The sequence below is a fragment of the Ursus americanus genome, chromosome 10 (genome assembly GCF_024610735.1).
Source record: "Ursus americanus isolate L20-20 chromosome 10, mUrsAme1.1.p, whole genome shotgun sequence".
NCBI lineage: Eukaryota > Metazoa > Chordata > Mammalia > Carnivora > Ursidae > Ursus > Ursus americanus.
Window position 1 is genome coordinate 63,520,324 of NC_142136.1, and position 26,058 is coordinate 63,546,381.

The 26,058-nt window shown below is 38.5% G+C and overlaps 1 long non-coding RNA gene across 1 annotated transcript in view; it reads left to right on the forward strand.

Annotated features, from left to right (window-relative positions):
- The window catches only part of LOC123791912 (uncharacterized), a 35,836-nt gene extending 10,406 nt beyond the window's left edge, over window positions 1–25,430 (forward strand). The window contains exons 2-3 of the long non-coding RNA XR_006779556.2: window positions 8,229–8,299; window positions 25,331–25,430. This is a non-coding gene — a long non-coding RNA (uncharacterized LOC123791912). The remainder of the gene's footprint in view (window positions 1–8,228; window positions 8,300–25,330) is intronic.
- Window positions 25,431–26,058: the final 628 nt, after the last annotated feature.

Consider the following 26,058-nt stretch of genomic DNA (forward strand, 5'->3'; position numbering starts at 1 on the left):
TTATCATTAATGAACCATTTGTCTAGTCAATCAGTCAAAACCATTGTATCCCTCCGAAATGCACTGTGTTTTGTATATAAAGAGCACAACACATTTCAATTGTGATAGATATAGGGGTTACATAAATGAGTAAGAAAGAGTCTTACTTAAAGTTCAGGCTTACAGAAGAAGAAATATACACAAGTGATTTGCTACAAAGTAGAGTAAGGCTATTATTTAAAAAGTCCAGAGAAAGTTCTGCCTAAAATCAAGATACGTTTTCAGTTAAGTAAGGGAATCAGGAAAGGTTTCTTGAAGATGGCCTTTTTGTGTTGAGCCTTGAAATTCGAAGATGGTTTTGGATAGGCTCCATTTTAAGAGTCTATTTTAGGAAGAGGGGGCATACTGTGTAAGTAAAGACAGGAGGAAATTGCAAAATATATTCTGGGGAATGCTGATGGTTTTCTGTCACCTGAGGTTATAATATACAATATAGTTTGGTGATAGTGGACAGTCAAGAACATTGAGATGACATCTTGCAGGGTCCTGAATTCCAGAGTAAGGAGTTTGCTGTGGGACTTTTGAACAGAGGAGGATGGTGTTAGAACAATGTTTATAGGAAAACAATCTGAGACCAATGAATAGCCCAAGATTTGGGCTAGGAGATGCTTTGGGAAACAATTGCTAGAGGAAATGAAGACCTGAGCCAGGACCATGCTGTGAGCACAGAAAAGAAAAAAGACTCATGACCATGGAGTCTATGTGACTTAGCAACTGATTGTATGTTGGGCTTGAAGAAGATGTGGGCAAATGATTTTGCAATTTCTAGGTCAGGTTGATGGAGGAATAGTAGGGTGGACAGAATAAGTTGCAATGCCAGATTAACTGGATTCAGAGGAAAAAGGAAGTGAAGAATGAGTTTAATTTTGGACATCATAATGGTAGAAGTCTTTTCTAATAACTGTCCAGGACCACCACTGTTTCCCTCCACCCCAACACTGTGTATGTATGAGTTATGATGATATTGAATATTGTGCTTGTTTTCAGGGGTTGATGATGGGATTGGAGGTAGAAGTAGATTATAACACAGTTTTCAAGTGTTGATCTAGTATTCCCATCAAAAAATAATTATTCGTATTTAGATGCTTATTCCAGGAAAAACCACGAAGAATTAAAGATCAACAGCTTCCTATCTCCTGTTTCAGGATCCTGCTCTTCTATTCAAGAGGCCCTCTTCCAGGACCATAAGACCCTTGAGTCAGGGACTGAATCTTCTTCAATTTTGTAAGATCATTTCCTGGCACAGTGTTCAGAATATAGTAGGCACTTAATAAATGTTTGTTAATTGAATGACTGAATCATAAGATGTACTTTACACTTGTTGCAGAAATGAGCCAATAATGGCCCCTGTATATTGGCCCTATGTTGTCTGCTTCTTCACCTCAGGCCAGGACCATTAGCTCAAAAGCCTACTTAGAACCAAACTCAAATTCTGGCACATGCAATTGTTTTAAAAATGCCCAAATAAGCATGATTTTTAGTTACTTGGAGCCTGCCTGCTGTGCATATCCCACGAAACTGCACCAAACGTCTGTTAGCCTTAGATAAACAAACCTGAGATTATAAAAGCCCCCAAGTCACTGCTGCCCTTCCAGCTGTCTCACCCAGAGACTCCCCATTATGCTGCAGAGGGACATCACCTAGACGTGTAACCTCCCATCTCTGATTCCTCTCTCGCCCGGAGTTCCCTTGCTTTCGTCCTCTTTCGGGTGGTGGCCCCATGCCACTGTCTCTAGAAGGTTTCATAGTTGGAGGGACTTTCCCATCCACACCTGTGCACCCCTTCCCCATGCAAACCTCTCAAAGCACCACCCAAATGAAGCTCATTGTGTGCTCCTGCCACCTTGTGGTTGTATCTTTTCCCTTCATCGGCTCCCAAATCCCTGAACCCACAGTACAAGAGGGAAAACACTAATTTCTTTAAATTGCTTTCTCAAGACTATGTGGGTTTTTTTTTCTTCCTTTTAGTAACTTCAGATTTTGGTACTCACTGAAAAAAATTCAACCTGGCAAGCTAAAATGATACTTGGAGGTCATTTCATTAATCCCTGCTCTATATAGGTAAGGACACTTGGGTTCAGACTTCTCTCTTTCAAAATTCAACTCCTGAAAGTGAAGTTACAGAAATTAACCCCCTAAGAATTCTTAATCCAGGGCTTATACCAAGAAAGTGATCATAAATAGCTTCAAAAATAGTAATAATCTGAATAAGTATTATGCAGCCATGTAAAATAATGCAGATTTTAAAATAACATACAGAAATGTTCATAATAAATTTTAAGACATAAAGTAAAAAAAATAGTAAGTTTAGTATGTTGCATTTTTGTTTAAAATTTTTATGTGCTTAGAAAAGCACCAACAATAAATACTAAATATTAAGAAGTTATCTGTGCCTCATAGGATTAGCTGATTATAGCTTAATTCGTTTGGCTTCTCTATAGTTTCTAAGTTTCCTATCATAAACAATGTTAATCACTCAATAAGAAAAAGAGGCATTATTAAAGATGTAAATTATCATGGCAAGTTACAGGCTTAGACCAACAGTACAGTCCAATAAAACTCTGCAGTGATGGAAATGTTTTATATCTACATGGTCCAATATGATGAGTGGCCAGATGTAGCTATTGAGCATTTGATATGCCAGTGCACCTGAAGAACTGAATTTTTTATTTAATTTCTGTAGTTACATGTAGCTGCCAGTTACCATATTCGCCAAGGCTGGATAAAATACTTGGTGGCTGGGATCAGTCACAGCGCATTAACAGACATCGTGGACAGTCTCATTCTACAATGTATGCAAATGTGAATGTTTTTCTTGACTAGCTTCCTCCTAAGTTATTCTTATACTTCTTTTATAAGTTATTCTTGTATCTCATAATTTGGGATAAAGCGCACCAACAAAAAATGAGATGAAACCATGTATTCAATATAAGTTCTTTGAGAAACAATGAGTTCATGCAGTTCATAAAGAAGACCCTTTTGTAAATGAACAAGGAGAGTGTATCCAGAAATTACATGTTCCTTGTTAAAATGAAATGTTCATCCTTTTGCTGGGTCAAGCAATCATCTAGAGATAGAACCAGAACAACAGAAAGATCAGTTTGGATTCTCTTAATCTGGTGAACTAATCAGACTTTTACCATTTAATTTTATAGATATAACTGTTTACTTAGATTTGCTGAATGCTGGTATAACAGTTAATGTAAATTAAAGCTTAAGCTTCATTTTTGTTACTCAAGTTGTATGTTGAATTTTGTGACCAAATTTGTACTCTCCTTCCCTAATTTAAGAATTCACTTTTCTGACTGATACCAGTGTTTGTGAAATCTTCATCTCTCCACCAATACTTCATCAGCACCCAGGATCTGTCCTTATTTGGGATCTATTGTTTGTTTCTTGCTTCCTGACTGAGGAGACACTTTATCTATAGGAATATACTTTTGCTTTCCAGAAAATAAGTAGTGAATTTATGCAGCATTGTGCTCACAGTTCTGCTTCTTGATGTTACTGGAAACAAATAATCTTTATGCTGAGTTTCCTTGTTTGAGGAGTTGATTTTTAATAGATTCCATAGTGGTTCCCCTCATCTATTAATTTACCTGATAAAGCAAGAACACTATAGTGATTAAAAATTCTAGAGATGCGCTGAGAATACATTAGGAACATTATTAAGTTTTTCGGGTAGAAATTTTCTGGGAGAAATCTTTATAATTACAATGAACGTAGAAGATATACAGCTATAATTGTGAGTTTCTTTGAATTTCAAATAAAAGAGAATTCATTTAGAACAAATTACAAATTTTTACTGAAGATGGCAGAAACAGTTGGTAAAAAGAAGAGAAATGGAGAGTTTGTAATTTGGGCCAGAGGGAGGGAAAGGAAGCTAGCAAGCTAGAGAGATCAGTCTAACAGCGTGTTGCTGTGCCAGTTCTTTGGGAAAATAATCCAGAAGCTTATTTACCCAGTTAATGAAAACAAGTTCAAATAAACAGTGATGAAGTCATGTGTACTTTATAAATGGGACTTGGAAATAAGAGAATACTCTGAGCAATATCTGAGGTAGTAAAAATAATAGACACTTCCTTTGTTTCTGTTTGCTTGCTTTGAATCCACAGTCAATATTTTATCCCACTAGAATTGAACCATTTTTAAGTTGTCTTTGTTTTGTAAAAAGCTAGCTTTTGATCCTTTTACTAAAGGAATACAGGGGGAAAAAAAACAAAAGAAAAATTTGTTTTTTTGATAAATCAAGAGGAATAGCCAATATGGAAACTTCTCAAATCCTGATTAAGGTTTCTGTTGACTTCAGGCAAAGACCAAAGCAATATTGAGAGAGAAACATTCCACGAGAATTGAATCCCATTGGGAGAAATAAAAGAGGGAAGCTTCTGAGGCCAGGAGGAATAGCCAGGCCATGTTCCCCACATACATTGGGATGTAATGCTCTGCCTTATTGCTAATGTTAATAGACTTCAGTCTGTTACGGGTTAACAAAGCATCTGTCAGTTCAACAATAGCAATGGATTGAATAAACTGGAAATTCTAACACATAGAAATGAATTAATAATCTGTAGCAATGTATTCTAAGAGGGTTTCAGGGTACAACTGATTTTGATTTTGTCATTAATCAAATTTTGATTTAAGTCATTAATCAAAAAGACTTAGTTTAATCATTTTTTCTATAAGTTATATTTCACCTCTTTTTATTTTTCCACTTTGAAACTCACTTTGGGGGAGAAAATCTGAGCTTTGTAGAAGCAAAATTGAGCACCAGTTTTGTTTTGTTTTTTTTCTGAACATTGTTATGTTCCTTTGGGGGGAAGAATGTATATTGCACATTATCTTTGGGAAAATCCTATAGTTTAAGAATTGAAGTCTATCATATTCTACATATATATTAAATAGGAACTATTTTGTTCTTACTAAACACTGTTTCTATGAACTAAAATAAGCATAAAACCCCCCAAAATTCTAATTTCCCTGGTGCCTCTAAAATACCCTTAAGTCTAGCTTCTACTACTATCTTTGATTTGTTTAATTTATATGTTTATATGTAGAACTTTTTTAAAGTTTGGATGGGGGCGCCTGGGTGGCTCAGTTAAGTGTTGGACTCTTGATTTTGGCTCAGGTCATGATTTCACAGTCCTGGGATTGATCTCCAGGTTGAGTCCTGATTAGGCTCCACACTCAGCACAGGTCTGCTTGAGATTCTCTCTCTCCCCCTCCTGGTCTCTCTGGACAGAATTAGCCGCAGATATTTAGAGATGTGATAGAGGCGCCTGACGCTGGTGCAGTAACCAGAATTTGAGTGCAACTCTGTCCTCTATGAGAACAGGACTCTCTAAGGTTCTTCACCTTTGGGCTCCTCACTTCTCATCATCCTTCCTCCTCCAGCAGCTGCAGCCTGTAGCTCTCTGCTGCCCGATGCCTGATCTTCCTTCAGTGCTTAGAATGTTTTTGGTAAAACTGAAAATGCCTTTGTAACATCACAAAATATGTATTTTTTAACTTTAACTTTATGAGGATATTACTTCTGAAACCAGATCCTTTTTTCCTCATCAATCTGAAATGATGCATTGTTTAAAATTCATTCAACACTATTGAGCTGCTACTTGTGCCAGAAGCTGTCACAGAAGCATGGATAGCATAGTAAGAAAAGGCCAAGTACTTGCTGTCAAGGACTTTACTTCCCATTGAGGGAAACAAAAACAGATAAATATATAATGAGAACGAGTGATAAGTGCTAGAAAGAAAATCTAAAGCAGGGTAAGAGGTGAAAGAGTCAGAGGAGAACCTACCCTTTACAAGGCGGTCTGGGATGACTTCTGATGAGGTGACATATGAGCAGAGATCTGAATAAAGAGAGCACAAACCCTGTGGCTATCTGGAAACAGCTCTAGGCGGAGGAACCAGCAAGTACAAAGACCCTAAGAGGGAACCTGTTTGGCATGTGTGTGAGTTTGCTAGGGCCTCCATAACAAAATACCACAGACTGGGTGGCTTAAACAACAAAAAATTCATTTTCTCACAGTCTGGAGGCTGAAAGTCTGAGATCAAGGTGCTGGCAGGTTTGATTTCTCCTGAGGCCTCCGTCCTTGGCTTGCAGATGGCCATCTTCTCCCTGCGTCCTCACGTAGCCTTTTCTCTCTGCATGCACTCCTGTCGTCTCACCCTCTTAAAAGGGCTATCCAGTTGGATTAGGGCTTCATCTTTATAACCACATTGAACCTTAATTATCTTTTTATAGGTCCTCTCTCCAAACATAGTCACGGTGTGGGTTAGGGCTTCAACATACAAATTTTAGGGGGACACAATTCAGTTCATACAGAGCATTTGAGGAAGAATGATGTAAGAAAAAATGTGTATCAGTATTGACATTCAAAAAAAAGGACATTTGATTTATTACAGCTCATATTCATGTGTTTATTCAGGAATTTTTTATTAAGCATTCACTCTGTGTGAGATACTATGTTTAGGACTGGGAGATATAGTCTTGAACATGAAGAATTTGCTGGGGAGTAGGAGATGTGGTACCAACACACTGAGCACCATAAGACACATCAGATAAACGTGACTTAGAAGAAGAGACTGTGCCGGCTTTTCATTTGATGCCCTTAACCTTGCCTTTATCTTGTTTTCTTTCTTACATTGTTCTTTTTCACTGAATTATTCTTTAGTTGTACCCATTGAAGAATGGGAACAGTTTTATTATTTTCTAATAAGGAACAACTTTCAAAAGAAAGACATTCTGTTTTGATCCTGAGAGCCTTTTACAGAGATTTTATCTCCTTGAGACTTATTTTGTTATCATCATTCTCTTTGGAGCAAGATGTGTACTATTCTATAGCTCATTTTGGTTATCCGCTGTTGTATAACCAGCCACCCCAGAACTTAGTGACTTAAAACAACAACAAGATGTATTTTGCTCTCAAATCTACAACTTAGCTGGGCTCTACTTGGTGTTGGCTGGAACAGCTCAAAGGTTGGACTCCTCTGATAACTCGTTAACTCACATACCTCGCAGGCGATGCTGGCTGTTGGCCAAAAGAGCATCTATGTGTGGCCTTTTCATGTGGCTTGAGCTTCCTCACAACATGGTGACTGGTTCAAAGAGCGGTGAGAAATAGAGACAGAACCAGACAGAGGCCATGTCACCTTTCTAGACTAGCCTCAGAAGTCCCACAGCATCACTTTCACAACATTTTATGTGTAAAAAGTGAGTCAGTTAGGTTGGCCCATCTTCAGAAGGAGGGGAATTAGATTCTATCTTCTCTGGGAAAAGCATCAGAGAATGTGTGACCATGTTTTAAAACTACCACCCCATGTACAGTTAAACAGCGTAGAGAATTCTGTGCCTTTGAAGACTGAAAAGCCCTCCCCTAAGGACTGATAAGGAATATCAAAGCCAAGACTAGCACAGAAGGTGAATAAATATTATCTGAATCAGAATATAAGGCAATTTATTTGTGAAATATGTTTTGTTTGTTTTGTGTTTTGCAAAATTAGTCCTCAGAGAAAAGGGAGTTACTGAATATTCAAAGTCCTTTTAAAAATTCTCATATGATGTGGTGGTATTCTTTCAGTTACTCTATTTAAGTTATAAAAAGTTATTTATAAAAATGCATTAACTGGGAAAGGTCTCAATCAATGTGATATTGGGAATTTTTAATGTCTTCTAATGGAACCAGTAAATGGGGAGACAAAGGCTTTTAGTATAGACTTGGTCATTATTTCAGTCAGGACCTTCCTATTGTAAATGTTGGCATACAGATGTAAGCAAGGTGATCAAAATCAGGTTTTGGGGTTTTTGGTTTTTGTTTTTTTAGATTTTATTTATTTGAGAGAAAGCACGCGAGTGGGGTGAGGGGCAGAGGGAGAGGCAAACACCCCACTGAGCAGGGAGTCTGATGCGGGGCTTGATCCTGGGACTCTGGGATCATGACCTGAACCAAAGGCAGAAACTTAACCAGCTGAGCCACCCAGGTGCCCCCCAAATCACGTTTTTTTAAAGCAATTTAATAAGTTGTTTATCTTATAGAAATAACAAACATATGTCTTACAAGATAATGAAAAACAACAATCTTACTGCTTGACAGTTGGCTGTTTTTTCCATGGATGAAATTCCCAATTTATAGCATCAGATGCCAATTCAGTTTTTATCTCAACTTAAAAATTGTTTTATTTCAAAGGACTTAAAGCTGGGAAACTGTTAGATGGCTCAGAAGGTGACTCTTCTGAAGGTGAAGATTCGTGTCAAAATGTAAGTAAAGAATTTAAGCAAAATTGTGGATGTGTGAGGATGCGTGTCTTCTATTGTGGTTAAATATGACTGTTCACTTACTAATTGGTTTTCACTTAGAAATTATATACAATAATTTATTATTTAAAATAAGTAGACATCATTGTTTCTCTTTGAGATGAAGAATTAAGTTAAGATTGAATACCTGTTCTGAATGAGGATGATTTTAAAATCAGGTCACAGTAAGAGCTCTTCAAAATGGGGAGGTGTTGGTCAAAGGGTACAAAGTTTCAGTTATGCAAGATGAATAAGTTCTAGACATCTACTGGACACCATAGTTTCTGTAGCTAACAATACTGTATTGTATTCTTAAAACATTTGCTATGAGGGTATTTCTTATGTTAAGTGTTATTACCACCCCAAAAAAAACCAGGAGGAAACTTTTGAAGTGATAGATATGTTTTGGCATTGATTGTAGTGATGGTTTCACTGTTGTATACTTATTCCCAAATTAATCAAGTTATATATATTAAATATGTAAAGTTTTTTTTGTATGTTAATTATAACCTAAATAAAGTGTTTTTTATTGGTCTTCTTTCCCTGTGATAGAAGGAATGTGAATTAGTATGACAGTTGATTTGAGTAATTAAACAGTATTTCAGGATTAATTAGATTTGAAGCTTTGTCTTCCCACTTATTCTGAGTCATTTTTCTTATATTCTGCTGGTACAGTTTGTTGAAATAAGTTACCCACTATGACTCTTGGTCTCACTGATAGACTCAGTGCTGACAGTACTATTTAATTCTGTTATTACTCAACTGCTGTATAAGGATTACATGACCTTTATGAATATTATATATTTATCTTTCAAGCTCTAGGTGGCTGAATCTTTACCTTAGGGGAATATGTACTCCTCAACAATGAAAATATTAAAAAGGTGATTAAAATTTAATAAAGCTGCCAAGTGAATGAGATTGATCTCTTTAGAGATAATTTCCCTTGCGAGATTGTAGAAATGATATAAAATTCATTTTCAAACATTTGCCTGCAAAGCTTTTTAGATTTACTTACACTAAGGAGATACCATTGAAGCTTCAGGAAAAAATATTTCAGAGTTTTAAAGGCTTCAGAGATTTTTTTTTTTTTAATTTGCTTGCTAAGACAAAGAAAAGCATTCTAGCAAAGGTACCAAGTTACAAACAGCAGTATATTATCTAAATTTGCTTTGGAAAGAAAATTAAAAGGGCACGTTTGATTCTATTTCTCTTATATGGTTTTCTTGAAATTCTGAAACCATACAATGAACAAAAAGGTCAGCTGATTAAATGCTTATATTTGGGACAAACCACTGCTCAGAAATGAAGCTGACAGTATCCCTCAAACTTTTGTTTTTAACAATGATTAGATAAATATGCTTATTTTTGAATTTAACAAAGCATCATGCTTACCTACTAAGAATCAAGAATAAGATAGTCTGCTTCTAGCAGGCAGACAGGTGTTGTTGTTGGTGTTGTTGTTGTTGTTGTTGTTGTTTTAATCCTCTTAGAGGATTTAATCCTAGAACACCTAGATGCCAGATATATTTCACAGAAAATGTGTAGCTGAGATCATACAAAAGTAAGAGAATGCCTAGGGATCTTACATAAAGAGAAGACTAATATCTGAGTGCTAATCTAGTTATGAAGTCTCAGCTGATCTCAAGGTATCAGGACAGCAGGGAACGAGAGCCTTGTTTTTCTTCTTCCTCCCCCTCCCCTTGCTGCTGCTGCTGCTGCCCCTCCTCCTCCGTAGAGTCAGTTTATTAATAAGCACCCTGAAGATCTACATGTGTTGCAGCTTTCATGTTTACGGAGAAGGAGCTTCTCACCGTGATGTATTAGGATTCCCAACTCCCTGGCGAGTTCTTCAAATACTGAAATAGAGAAGCTGTCTCAAGAGACCCTAGCTTCCCTTTGGCCCAATATGCATGAGGTAGTGGTTCCCCAAAGTAAATCTAAACTAGATATCCTTAGGAGATTCTTTTGGTTAATCTACTGCTGGTCTCTATCCTGGAAAACAAGGAACTCCTGCAGAGATCTATAATCTCTACCAATATATTTACATGAAAAGTGCCTGGCTTATTCCCATTTAATAGCATTTGTTGGGCGGGGGGAGTGTTAGCATCTAAACAGAGGCATACCCTTCACCAACCTAATAATAAGAATAGAATTTGTATGAAACACCACAGATTAGATATTAGATGGATTTTTTTATTAAATGACCTTTAAGGGACAGTGAGCTCCTTTTTAGTGGATTTTTTTTTTCAAAATCTGTGTTGACTTCACATGGCTTAAGCTGCAGTTTTTCTGTGAACTACTCTCAATGTACACCTACGTACTCATGTGTCAGAGCCACATGACCCTTTTACTTGGATTTATGGTTCAAAGTACACTACCTACAGCATCCAGGAAACACCAAACATGTAAAGGGATATCAGGTTGGTAGTGAATGGAGGCACCTGGCAGAATCAAATACAAGTCCTCTATGGAGAAATATGCCCTCAACTCAGGACCCAGGATGCCCCAAATCAGCCAAATATAGCTCCCAATATGGAATAACTAAACACATGAGCAAATAAACCACCATGGGCAAAAGTCATCAGAAACTGAAATGGCAAAATAAGACACGAAAGGATTTCAGATACTGAAATTATCAAATGGATAATATAAAATAAATATTTATAGAGGCCAGCTGTCAGTTTCATTGTGGTTCCTTTAAAGGTATCAAAGATATGAATAAAAAATAGCAGTATGGTAAATGAGTAGGAAGTTTTGGGAAAGAACCAAATGTGACTACTAAAAATTAAAAGTATTATTGGTGGAAGCACCCAAAGTGTCCATCAATGGATGAAGTCAGACAAAGACAAATACTCATATCATACTCGTACTCATACAAATGTGTGATCTCACTTGTATGTAGAATCAGAAACAAACAACCCCTAAACCCCTAGATACAGAGAACAGATTGGTGGTTACCAGAAGCTGGGTGGGAAGGGGGTGGTGGGCCAAATGGGTGAGGGGGGTCAAAATGCACACACTTCCAGTTATAAAATAAACCCTGGTGTGTAATGTACAGCATAATGACTATAGTTAATAATACTGTATTTGGAAGTTGCCAACACAATAGATCTTGAAAGTTCTCATCACCCAAGAAAATAATATTATTAATTCTGTAAATGGGTTAAATAGCCAAACAGTCACAGCTGAAGAGAGCTTTATTGAAATCAAAGATAGAACTGAAGAAATTACACATAGCACAAAGAAACAGAAAATGTGAAAGAGACCTAAGAGTCATAGGATAGAATATGAAAATCTAATATAACTTGGGAGCTCCTGACAGAAAAAAATAGAATAGGACAGAGACAATACTCCAAAATATGAGAGACCACTGAATTATTCACTTTAAAATGGTTAATTTTGTTATATGGATCTTACCTAAATAAATTGTTTTAACATGAATTTCTTTTTTTTTAATGTTTTTTTTATTATATTATGTTAGTCACCATACAGTACATCCCTGGTTTCTGATGCAAAGTTCGATGATTCATTAGTTGCATATAACACCCAGTGCACCATGCAACACGTGCCCTCCTTACTACCCATCACCAGTCTATCCCATTCTCCCACCCCCTCCCCTCTGAAGCCCTCAGTTTAACATGAATTTCTTAACATATGTATTTTTATTTTTTACATAAGGAATTTAATATATATGATGTATATCTTAACGTGTGTGTGTGTGTGTGTGTGTGTGTGTGTGTATAAATTTCCAGGATTGACTAAAGGCAGGCATCTATCCTCAGGAAGCACAGTAAATCCCAAGTAAGAGAAGTAAAAAGAGATGTACAATTAGGGAAAAAACAGTTTATCTCTGAAGCATTAACATCAACTGACTTCTTAAAGTAGCAGTGGAAGTCAGAATAGGGTGAAAGATAGAAAATCTTCAAGATGTTGAGTGGCAGTAACATCAAGGTAGAATAAGTTACCTAGCTCTACTATGAGTCAAGAATGTGAGCAAAAGAAAAACATTTTCTGGGCAGAGGACCTGAATAGACATTTTTCCAAAGAAGACATACAGATGGCCAACAGATACATGAAAAGATTCTCAACACCACTAATCATCAGGGAAATGCAAATCAAAACCACAGTGAAATAAATATTACCTTACGCCTATTAGAATGGCTAAAATTAAGAAGACAAGAAATAACAGATGTTGACAAGGATGTGGGATAAAAGGAACCCTTGTGCACTGTTGGTGGTAATGTAAATTGGTGCAGCCACTGTGGAAAACATTTTGGAGGTTCCTCAAAGAACTAAAAATAGAAATACCATATGATATAATTCCACCAGTGGGTATTTACCCAAAGAAACAAAAACACTAATTTGAAAAGATATATGCACCCCTATGGTTATTGTAGCATTATTTACAATAGCCAAGATATGGAAGCAGCCCAAGTGTCTATCCATGAATGGATAAAGAGAATGTGTGTGTACACACACACACACACACACACACACGATGGAATATTACTCAGTCACAAAAAAGGAATGAGATCTTGCCATTTGCGACAGCATGGACCTAGAGGGTATTATGCTAAGTGAAATAAATCAGTCAGAGAAAAAGCAATACAAATGATTTCACTTATATGTACAATCTAAAAAAGCAAAACAAACAGAAACAGACTCCTAAGTACATAGAACAAACCGGTGGTTGCCAGAGGGGAGGGGGGCTGGGGGATGGGCAAAATGGGTGAAGAAGGTTAAGAGATACAAGCACAAAAATACTCAAGCTTTTATGAAAAATACAGAAACTATACCAAATTTAATAGTAATTGCAGGTATTACTTTTTAGTTGTTTTCTAATTTTTAAATAATTATTATGTACAAAAATAGATTTTCATTGCTTCTCATTCCAAATAAATTCAAACCTTATTACCAAATATATACAAATGCCTGGAATAATATATGTAAAATGAAGAATTTGAAAACTAATTCTTTCCCCAGAGGTCTTTGTTAAACTGCCAAGTTTCTCATTGAAGGACACTGGCGAAAATCTCTAAATCAGCATTTAGAGATTTCCATGCAATATCTTTTTCTGTTTTTAGTGTTTGCTTTTATATTAGTACTATTTTTTAACATTTTCTTTAATATGTGTGTTAACACCATTTACCTTATGATGGATTTCCTTTTGCTAGAATAGGTTTGCCTATGACACTCGCTGACCTTATATTTTACAGATAAGCACTTTGTCGTTCTCTCTGTTGTGCTACTTTTTCCTCGTAAGCAGTAACTTAACCAGTTTCTTAGGCTGTAAGTAAAACATATTTTGTCATTGCCCCAATCCAGTGTTTGTCATCATTTGAAGTTAAGGTTTTCTAAATCATATCCTTTCTCTTTGAAATTCTGTGTAATGTTTACCAGTAAAAAAATACATCTATGTGTTTTTTAAGGCCTTACCTTGTGGAATTTTTTGCAGGTTTTTAACAGATGCCCAATGTCATCCAAATCAAGAAAAGAGAAGATCTGTAGGCCTATGTTATCAGGCATGCCAACTAACAAATCAGATTTTCCCTGACACGGATTCAAAGAATAATCCAAAACTTCTTTTCCAAACACTTTCCGCATCTGACCTAAATATCAGCGAGAGAGACAGACCAGGTTATGACAGGCCAACGCAATCCCACCCACTCTCAAAAGAAGTCACTTGATTTAAAAGTTCCTGTGCCTTCTTCACAGAGGGAATAAAGCCATAGTCCCATTGAAAAGATTAAGGAATTCCAGCTTTGCTTCAGTGAATTCATAGAGTCTCACTGTTATGACATTTTTCACATTCTGTCTGACAACAGCTCTTTGAAGAGGCAGTTTTATCATCACTCTGCGATGTTCATTCATTCATTCCTCACATTTGCACTGAACACCTCTGTGTGGGAGATGGCACTTTTGTAGGCGTCAAGCCCACAGCAGTGAGAAAAGTAGACCTCCCCTGACTTCTCAGGGCTCACACCCTTCCTTAAACACAAAAGGAGCAGAAACCTGAAATGGTAGGGTCTTTCTCAAGTCCTCCAAGTCAAAAATGGCAGAACCAGATCCCCTAGATCAGGAATCCTTAACCTGAAATCCACATTGAGTGCTGTTGTGACGCTGCTATTGCTCTTGCCATCCCTGGGCTCCCTAAATTAGTCTCACCATATTATGAATAAGCAGATCATTACAATTTTTTTCTATGGACTGGGCTATAGTCTATATTAAGCTTTTGTCAATCCTCAAAGGAACAACTTTTTTAAAAAGTTAAAAGTCTTCTCCACCAGACTGTCTGTAATCCAGGACTCAACTGTTTTCACAGTCATCTTGCCATAAACATAATATAGAGTGATTCGGTATTCTAGGCAAAAGCTGTCACCTAAAGCAACAGACACTTGATATGTATTCTGTCTCCACTGCCAAGTAGCCTGTGATCCCTTCGCCTGCTTTCTTGCGAACAGAACTTCTGGCAGCCTGCCCCCATTTGATCAGTGCTACCCCCAGACACAGTCAGTCTGCCCCGGGCCTGTGCAGGGTTGGCTGTCCCTGGTCAGTGCAGGGAGGCGACAGGGCAGACCCACTCTGTCCTCCGGTATGTGGCCAAGGAGTCCCAAGGGCAGTCAGCCTTCGCATGGAACCAAAATGTAGTGGTGGGAAGACCTCAGGCTCCTGACTGCAGGTGTAGAACCACGGGACTGGCTCACCCTTGAAGCCCACCTCCTGTGGACTCCTGTTGGGTGAAGGGGTGTTCTTTGTTGTTGAAGCTGTTTCAGTGACTGTGTCTATCACTTGCCGTCAAATTGATCCTGATGGATAGGTTTGGTTTTGTGTCAATGTGTGAGAAAGCTTTCACCCCGAGGAAACTCACTGCTTGCACAGCAGTAGGTGTGATACCCCACCCCCAGCAGCTCCTGGGAGACTTGTTAGAAATGCACAAACCCACACCCTGGGGGTCTAAGAACTTCTGGTATTTAGGGCCCAGATCTCATCCTCCAGGTGGTTTTGAGGCCTCGAGAGACCCTCTTCACCCCACCATGCTTCCTATAAGAACCAGAGGTCACACCAGTGCACAGCCATGACCTCCTTTTACAAATGGCTGCAAAGAACCAACCCAAAGGCTTGAGGTTGTAATGTAGAACCAGTTAGTAGGTTGTAATGTGATAAAGCTATGGTTCCTCTTGAAACTTTGCTAATTAAACAAGAAATATCTCCTCTTGTGATTGAGTTCCAGTTTCAAAACATTGTGGTCTGAAAATATGCAGGGAATAATCCCAATCTTTTGGTACCAGTTGAGACCTGATTTGTGACCCAGTATTTGATCTATCTGGAGAATGTTCCACGTGAACTCGAGAAGAATGTGTATCCTTAGGATGGAATGTTCTGAATGACGGGCTTGCTGGTGAAAGTATTCTTGGCTGCATGTTTTTCTCATATATATATATCATGCCCACCCTTTCTGGCCTGCCAGGGCTCTGTGGATATGTCTGTTGCCAGTCTAATGTTTCTACCCTTGTAGGTTAAGGACTTCTTGTCTTGAGCTGCATTCAGGCTATTCTCTTTATCTCCAAAATTTGCTAGCTTCACTATTATATGTTGGGTTGTTGATCTATTTTTGTTTATTTTGAGGGGGGTTCTCTGTTTCTCCTGGACTTGAATGCCTGTTTCCTTAGGGAAGATTAGGGAAGTTCTCATCTATAATTTACTCAAATATACTTTCTGTCCCTCTCTCTTTCCTCTTCCTCTGGGACCCCAGTCAATCTAATATTGTTTTGCTTTATGGAATCGCTGATTTCTCGAAGCCTCCCCTCATGATCCCTTAGTTGTTTTTCTCGCTTTTCCTCAGCTTCCTTACATTTCAGCATTTTGTCTTCTATGTCACTGACTTCCTCTTCTGACTCATTTATCCTAGACACTAGAGTGTACATTTTAGACTGCATCTCAGTTAAAACATTTTTAATTTCAACCTGATTAGATTTTAGTTCTTCTATTTCTGCACTAAGGGATTCTCTAGTGTTGTTTATGCTTTTTTTCAAGCCCAGCTAGTATCTTTATAATCATTATTCTGAATTCCAGGTCTGACATTTTACTTATATTTGTATATCCATATAAATCTGTGACAGAGGGTAATACTTCTGGTTCTTTCTTTCATGGTGAGTTGCTCTTAGTCATTCCTCCAGGTGGTCCAAAACGAGAACAAAAAAGAAATTAAAAATTAAAAAAAATTTATCAACCATGATCCCAGCAAAATATACACTAGACAAATCAGAAGAGATCAGAAACCAAAAAAGAAAAAAGGGAAAAAGAATGTAATCAAAGAGGTTGACAGAACAGGGTGATACACATGGTCCTGGGTGTATTTTGGTCTGTTAGAAGACACTTGATTCCACAATTGTAAAGATAGAAAAACTTACAGATACACAAAAATAAAATTGAATACAGTGAAAGGAAGCTAAAAATGAAGAATACACCTATAAAATGTAAATGTAAAAATGAAAGTTAAAAAAAAAACCTTAAAACAAAGAGTTGATAAAATAAGAAACTAGTTGAAAAGGTAAAAAAGAAAAGGAAAATTTTAAACTGAAAGATAAAAGAATCATGAGAAGAACCCTCAAATTCTATATACTATTTTCCCCTAGCTGTGCACCCAGGCCAATCCACCCGGGGGAGGGAGGAGGGTCTCCCTTTGGCCTGCTGCTTGCAGGGCCCCCACCTGGAGAGGGGTCCCCTGATCTTGTGCACACCCACGCTGCTCCTTACAGGGGAAGGAAGGGGTCGCTGCATTTCTGCCCTTTGCAGGGTCCCTGTATGGAGAGTGGTTGCCCTGTCATGCCGCAGTTTGTGGTTTATGGCAAATGGAGTTGAGAGTCCACTCCTGGGCTTACTATTTGTAGCTGGTTTCCCCTGCTCCAATGCTTGAAAATTCTGCTGGCTCAGGCACCCCTGGTCTTCCTGTGACCCTGGGGATCCTGAGACTGCACTGTCCCATCTAGGATTCTGCCCCGTTTTGCCACCTGAGCACCTTTCGGGCAGGGATGTCTCTCCCTGGAGCAGACTTCTAAAAGTTCTGATGTTGTGCTCCAGGGCTATATCACTTTCCGATGCCCAGTTTACAGAGGCTCCCCTCCCCCCATTTATCTTTCGATATATCTCCTCAGATTCACTTCTCCACACCTCCTACCTTGCAAAAAGTGGTCAGTTTTCTATTTGTAGGATTCCAGCAATTCTTTTCTTACATCTCAGGTTGAATTCACTGGTGTTCAGAATGATTTGATAGTTATCTAGCTAAATTCAAGGGACCAGGATGAAACGAAGTCCCCTACTCTTCCACCATCTTGCCTCCCTCCTAGCATTCCACAGATTTTAACAAAATGTTTATGAAGCAGTTTTAAAGTTTCCATTGACTCATGCTTTCAAAATTTAAATGTTTGCTTTTTTAAAAGATTTTATTTATTTATTTATTTTAGAGAGGGAGAGCATGAGTGGGAGGAGGGGCAGAGGGAGAGAATCTCAAACTGAGAGTGGAGCCCCCACATGGGGTGGGGCTCAGTCCGAGGACCCCAAGATCATGACCTGAGCCAAAATCAAGAGTCGGTCGCTCAAACTGAGCCACCCGGGCTCCCCTAATGCATACTTTAAAACATCCTCAGGTTTGTTCTTAAACACAAAGTAGATTTAAAAATAATTGGAAGCATTTCAAACACCATCAATTAATCTCCCAAAAGAAATTGTGACCTTTGTGTGTAATTACATTTTTGTAACTAAACCTACATTTCTTTTTAGTTACATTACAAGATAAATATGGTATCAATTAATTATCAGCTTCAGACTGTACCTAAATCTTGTCACTTTTTAAAGTTGTTAATGAGTGTGATATTCTGTAAAAACCAGTGCTTAAAACAGATAATTATTGTACTGGTAAGTCTTTCATCCTGAAATAATCACTAACTTGCTATCACATCCTTTTTTTTTTTTTTTCTTATTTCACAGCTATAGTATTAATTGGCAAATACCAGCTGCATAGTTGATCTGTACCTCACTGTCTTTTAATTCCTTCTCCAACCCACATACCATTATCCATACTCACTGTCTTACCTCCATGTCCCTTTGTTCCATTCTGTTACATCCACCCTCATATTTCCAAACTGGATCAACTGCTTCTGATTTTAGAACTCTCAGCATATTGTGATGGCGAGAATAAAAATTTGTTCTAGGATATCTGAACATGTAGATAAAGTAGAAGCCAACAGATATTTTTCTACCCCAACTGCACCTTATAAGGTCAGTGATTGCTCACTCACCCCTCATACCTTGACTCGCCGGTGGGACAGGCCTTGGTCCAAAAGGACCCTCTGTGCAGCTTGTCTCAGCATTATGGGTAATGAGATGCTAGGTTCTCTTTTAAGATCAAGCATAGACTCAACCCCTTTCTTTGGTTAAGACTCATAAGAGCTTTAGGAGAGTCTCCAGCTGGGAAGGAATGGCTGTACAAGTAACACCTGCCTTTGCAACAACATGAATGAATCTAGAGGACATTATGCTGATTGAAATTTGCCAGACAGAGAAAGAAAAATGCTATATGACTTCACTTAAATGTGTAAACTAAAAAAAAAAGGTTGAACTCATAGAAACAGAACAGTGAAAGAGTGGGGGAGATGGGGAGATGCTGGTCAAAGGCACAAGCATTCAGGTAGAAGATGAATAAGCTTTGGGGGTCTAATGTACAGCATGGTGACTAGTTTAGAATACTGTGTTGTGTACTTGAACATTGCTAAGCAAGTAGACCTTAAGCATTCTCACACACAAAGTAGCTTTATATAAGCTGATAGATGTGTTAACCTAATTGTCATCATTTCATGAAGTAGATGTATGTCAGATATTCACATGATATTGTACATGTTACATATGCACAATTTGTCATTTATGTCTAGTAAACTGAAAATCAGTGATGCAGACTCTTCCGGTCGGGGTGAAATTTTCATAGATCCACAGAGCTAGAGATGGCATAAATATTAACATGGCTATCATCTTTCTAGAGTTTACAAAATATCCTTATTTTTTTTCCATTTGAGAGGCTTGCAGAAGTTAAATAACGGACTCTGATTGCTCAGTGTGATAGGCTGAATAATAGTGCCTGAAAATATCCACACCCTCATCTCCAACACCTGTGAATGTTACCTTGCATGGTAAAAGGGACTTCATAGAGGTAAAGGTGAAGATCTTGAGATGAGGAGATGATCCTGGATTATCTGGGTGGGCCCAAAGGAATCACCAGGGTCCTTATGAGAGAGAGCAGTAGAAGATTCCATGAGGGAAGGAAAAGATTGGAGTGCTTGGAGAAAATGGTTATGAGCCAAGGAATGTGGGAGCCTCTAGAAGCTGGAAGAGGCAAGAAATGGACCATCCCCTGGAGGGTCCAGAAGGGGGACCTTCACTGTAGCCCTATAGGACTCATTTTGGGCTTTTGAGCTCCAGAACTGGGAGAGAATAAAGGTGTGTTTTAAGACACTAAATGTGTGGTAACATGTTATAGCGGCAACAAGATTACTAACGAAACCAGGAAATGCTGGTGTTTGCAGTGCCGGGTAGAATTGATAAGCTCATTAGTCAGCACTCATAGTGCTTGTGCCATCCGTGTCTGGCTAAAATTTTTCAAAATTCCACATCATCCCCTAAGTGTTATATTGAGTCCAAGTCTTTTCCAAAGAGGAAGAAGGTGTCTTTGTAAATTGTATGGTTTAGAAATTTTCTTTCCAAATTATAGCTGTGAAGGGAAATTTCTATTTTTTCAGTTGCCCACATAGGCAGTCTCTTTGGGCTTGGACAAATTTTTAATTACTCCTTGGTAATTAACATTATTATATTAAGGATGACTAGAATTTCATTGAAATTTTTTTTAAGGTTCTTAAATAGGATGGACTTGGTAGATCTTAAAATTACCCTGCTGCTCTAAAATCTTATTTGCAATAGGGATCGTCTTGTTTTACACAGTTTCACTAGAAGTATAAACACCAAAATATAGTCTATATTATAGTTTCTAACTAATGGTCCCATTTTTGTCTCCAATAAATCCTAAGGTAATAATAATAGATTTGCCTTTTGCCAAAATCCCTTCCACCAATTTGCTGAGACCAAAAGAAAATTGAATTTTTTTCAGCAAGAAAGATTGTAAAGCTAATTTTTTCTAATGCTTTATGATTCACATAAGCCAAAGTTAAAAGATTATATATATTCAAATTTCAGAATTCTAGTGATTACTTGAGTTTGAGAAAAGACTTTCAGAAAGAGAAAAAAGAGCAGTCAGTCCTATTTAAGGGCAGACAAGTGGTATTATAGTTTGAAGAAGGTGATTTTTTTTACACAAGACTTCACCCATGGGCATTGTTTTGGATGCATGTGGGAAATTGTGTCAGGAAGAGAAACCATCTAAGAAAGAGAAATAGGACTGTTTGGGCTGAGAATAGGAGGGTTCCCATTGTGTCTGACCTTGATGGTCAGCCTCAGACAACTTCCAGAACATTTGAGTTTTAGGAGTGCCTGGGACCAGTATTTCATATGTAAACTCCAAGAATAGGAAGTAAAGAAAGAGAACCTTGGACTCACCCTCATGCCACTATAATCATAGCTCCCAGAACAGTGCTTGACACACAGCAGACATTCAATAGTATTTGTGGAATCCATGCATGAGTGCATGAATGAATAAATATAAAAGCAGTTGTTTCCCTGAATATTTTTTTTTAGTAACTAATGACATGTCTAAATGGCACTAAGCTTATTCACTCCTAGTGGAATCACCATCACTCTCAACAAACATTTGAGATGGCAGGGTGTATAGGATATTTTATCAAGTCAAGCATACTTTCATTATCAAAATATTTTCCTCTGAAAGCAATGCCTTCTCCAACTGAGCATATAACAATTTATTCTCAAGTAATGAAGAATCCTATTATGGCTTGATATGTTTCATAACAACTAGCTGTTTTTGAGGCTGCATTGCAGACTTGGTGGTCTAAGAGGGGAGAGAGCAAGACACTTGGATCAAGGAGTTTCTATCCCTGAAATAGAGACATGTCACCAAGATGAGGATGTAGTTACCTCCAACCAATATATATCATGTAATGTTCTTCATCATAAGTGAGCTGAGGTTTTTTTATTAGCATTTGATATAGATGAATATGGTAAATACATAACTTCCTCCCAAATCATAAGTATCAATTTTTCCACAAAAGTCTGAATCTATGAAAAAGAAGAGGATGCAGGCTACGCGGGTGGCTCAGTTGGTTAAGCATCTGCCTTTGGCTCAGGTCATGGTCCCAGGGTCCTGGGATCGAGCCCCGAATAGGGCTCCCTGCTCAGTGGGAAACCTGCTTCTCCCTCTACCCTTCTCCCCCTGCTTGTGTGCTCTCTCTCTCTCTCACTCTCTCGCTTGCTCTTTCTCTCTCAAGTAAATAAATAAAATCTTAAAAAAAAAAAAAAAGAGGAGAATGCTGTTTCAAGCAGTGCCTCCAGCCTGCCTTCACAGATGTAACACATGTGAACCGGGATCTGGAGACAATAATAAGGCAGAGGAAGTATGTGGCATATGCATCTGTTCTGTCAGCCCTCAAACAAACAGGGCAGCAAAGTTGAGCCCCTTATAGGAAAGAATCTAAGCCAGAGGAAGAGAGTAAAGCATGATATACAATCTCCCAGTTACAGGCAGAGAGACAGTTAAGGGCATAAAGGGAAAGTGCAAATCTCAGGCAAGGTAACATTCCAGGGATCTGGATGAAGCCAGATGAAGAGGGAGGGAGCCTGACTGGTCAGGCAGCAATGGACTGAAGTGTGATTCTGGCACAAGCCTGGTCTGGGTGGCTGTGTAGAGTTCAAGACAGAGGCAAGGGCATTGGTTAGGAACAAATATCAGGAAGGGCATTTTAGGTTTGGAAGTGGCAAGCTGATCTACAGGAAAACACAAGGTTCGTCTTAGTTTTGTGATTTTTTTAAAATTGTGATAAAATAGACAAACCATAAAGTTTGCCATTTTAATTATTTTTGAGTGTATAATTCAGTGGCATTAAGAGCATTTGCAATCATTTGACACCAAAAGCAAAGCCAAAAAAATCAGCAGAAGATCTGAAAAGGTATTTTTATAAAGAAGACATACACATGGCCAACAGGTATGTGAAAAAGTGCTCAACATCCCTAGTCGCCAGGAAAATGCTAATCAGAACCACAATGAGAGACGACTTCACACCTATTAGAATGGCTATAATCAAAAAGATAAGAAATAATAAGTGTTGGTGAGGATGTGGAGAAAAGGGAACCCTCGTGCACTGTTGGCGGGAATGCAAACTGGTCTATGGAAAACAGTATGGAGGTTCTTCAAAAAATTAAAAATAGAGCTACCATATGATCCAGCAATGCCACTTCTGAGTATTTGTCTGAAGAAAACAAAAACACTAATTCAAAAAGATATCTGCACCCCTATGTTCCTTGCCGCATTTTTTTTTTTTTTTACGATAGTCAAGATATGGAAGCAACCTAAGTGTCTATGGATGGACGAATCACACGCCATCAATCACAAGCTCTTACCCAGACACACAGAATGCCTCACTCTTTGGGAGCTCAGAGTCTGAATGTTTGGACCAAAGTGAGGCTTCCTAGAGTGCTGAACTATAAAAGAAAACAACTGAATTTGAAATAAACCTGCCAAAGAGAATGGTAGAGTTGGTAAATCTGACCTTTCATGCCGGTTGTCTAGTAAGAGAATCCACACACCCCTCTAGAATAAAGAGGTACTTCTTTAGAGAAAATGCATTAACTGACCCGTGAGCACAGCAGGCTGTGTTATATGCCATGGTCAGTCTCCTTTTCAAACTCCACTCTTTCATGAAAGTGATAAACACCACAATGATTATTTAAAAGAAAAAGAAAAGAATATTTCCCTCTGAGGATCCAGGCCCTCAGGAAGGCTGTCTTCCCACCAGCAGAAAGGCGATTTTGAGCTGCTGAGAGAGCCTGACTTCAAATATATCTTCCCTGCCAAATTCCCGTCAGCGTAGGGTCTCCATTTACCTTGGGAGCAAGGCTTCGAGATTTGACACACATCTCCCCAAGTCACACTTCATATTCAGCAGCTCTTTTATCCTTGGACGAATAGCAGAGTGGTCTGGGGGAGCAGGGAAAGGGAGAATAGGAAATGTTCAGTGCCGGGTATCAGAGGAACAGTTCCCATTGTAGGCTGAGCTGTGAAGTTAAACTGCTAATTGACCACTTGGCCTGGCTCCGGCGCTGCCAGTCTTCTATTTAAACAAGCCCACAGTGCCCCCTGCAGGGAGGAGAGCCGAGGTTTGGCTGGCTTTGTTCTAGGCTATTTCACTGTGAAGTCCTATTTGGGTAGACACAGGATAAGAAGCTGAAAAATATGAAATGTCTCGATCTACCAGATTAATGGGAGGTTTAGCTTTCCCAGCTTGACTCTGAGCTCGCCAAGTTTGTGGTCGGCAGAATCAGCACGGACAGGAATGACAATCTTTCTTTCAAAAGACAAGCAGAAGTCATTTACAGTTTACTCTTAGAGAAACACATGACCCCTTTCCCTTCACCTTCATAGACATATCTTGCAATCTTTATGACTTTTATGATTTTTAATTCTCTATGCTTAGTTTTAAATGATTATAATCATTTATAACATAAATGATCATAATTATATGTATACCAAACTTCATTTAATTTTTTTATCAATCTATTTTGTAATGCTTCCATGGCCACATAAGTCTATTAATATTCAGTTGCTGGTTAATAATTTACCAAATCATATGCATATTTTTGTGCCTTGACGCTTTGGCCTGTATCTAATCTTTTTTTTTTTTATAATGATTTTTTATTATATTATGTTAGTCACCATACAGTACATCCCCGGTTTCCGATGCTGGCCTGTATCTAATCTAAATGACGTGTACAAACACTTGTTTTTTCCCTTGAATTAATTCTTTAGGACAACAGTTATAGTGACAGATGTTCAGATGTGTAGACTCTGGGGGAAGAAAGATTTGAATTCAGAACGGGACTTTTCCACTTTTAGGCAACGTGCCCATGGGAATATTAATAATCTCTGAAGCTGAGATGTCTCCTTTATAACGGGGCTGGTAAGACTTCAAAACAGAAATACTGCATCTAATATGTGGTTGCAATGTGATAATAGCATAATGAAGGACAGCAAATCTGTTGCAGCAAAAATTAACTTTAAAATTAAGTAGGATGCCTTTCCTGATCCTCCACTTCCAAAACCCAGTCCAGTAACATAGTAAACACAATGCCTAGCCAGGTATCCCCATCTCTCATCCACTTAAAGAGGGTGTGTTTTTGATTGCTAGAATAGAAGTCAAGGTATCTAGCATAGTCAAGGGCAAGAAAGAGGGGCACCTGGGTGGCTCAGTCGGGTAAGTGTCTGCCTTCAGCTCAGGTCAGGATCCCAGGATCCTCGGATGGAGTCCTGAGTCAGGGTCCCTGCTCAGCGAGGAGTCTGCTTCTCCCTCTCCCTCTGACCCATCCCCCTACTCGTGCTCTCCTGCTTTCTTTCTCTCTCTCTCAAATAAAATAAATAAATAAATCTTAAAAAAAAAAAAAAAGAGCAGGAAAGAAGAGGAAGAGTTCAATGTAAGACAGATGGAGCCTGGAGAGACAATGTTAAAGCACTGATATAGTAGAGACCCTGGAGCATACAGGAAAATTGGAGAGTGGAGGAAGGGGATTTTAAAAGGTGTTGCCCCAGATTATGAATCATATATCTCTAATGTTCTTCACTGAATAAAAATAAAGAATGTAAACACTTTATAAAATTTGTGGCTGCTGATTCTGCCTCTGGAATGTGACTTTGCTCTGCAAATCATGTCGACCCCTAGATGTATAAGAATTAAGCCATCATCATCATCATCATGGATTTATTCATAGACTTGAGATTACAGTATGAGGGGTGGAATCATTTTCATGACTAACAGAGTTTTTTCTATTCAGAAAGAATGTTCTGGTTTACACTGATCTGACTCCCTTTCAAAAGGGAGTATCAAGCTCTTGCCTTGGTCATCTGCTGTGCTGGGGGCTCCCGCTGGCTGAGGTAGGTCAGTCATCAAGTGTCCTCTCTAGAAACCTGAGTATGTCTGGGCTTGCTGGTGATGGGGCTCATTTAATCTTTGGGGGGGGAAGGAATGCTTCTGGGGAATGCTGTTGTCTTCATGAGAAGCAAAGGCAAGGCAAGGCCTTGACAGCTGTTCTCTCTCCAGGCCACTTCCCCTGGCAGGCATATCATGGGGGCTGGGGATCATTAACATTTATTGTCTCAGCAACTCCACAGTAGGTATACACAACCACGGCACAAATCACGAAAAGTCTCATGAAGATTTACCAAGCTGCTCAGAACAGCAGTTTCAGCCTTGAAGGGATCCAATTCTTAAAGGCTTCTGAAGAACTTGTTTTCAGTTCAAGCAGGAGATCTGTTATCTTCTTGACCTGAATACCTAATGTTTTCATTAGGTAAAAACACACAGTGTCTGTATTAGCTCAAGGTTACAATTAAATGGAAAGCAAAATTTAGAACAAGAGCAAAACCATGGGTGTAGACCAGTTCACAAGAGTCATAAAACATTACTAGCTCTGTAAATAAATAATGCCTCTGGCCAGAGTAAATAATTAGCAGGTATCCATCTTTGCATTATGATTAGCAGTAGAACTGAGAACATTCACTT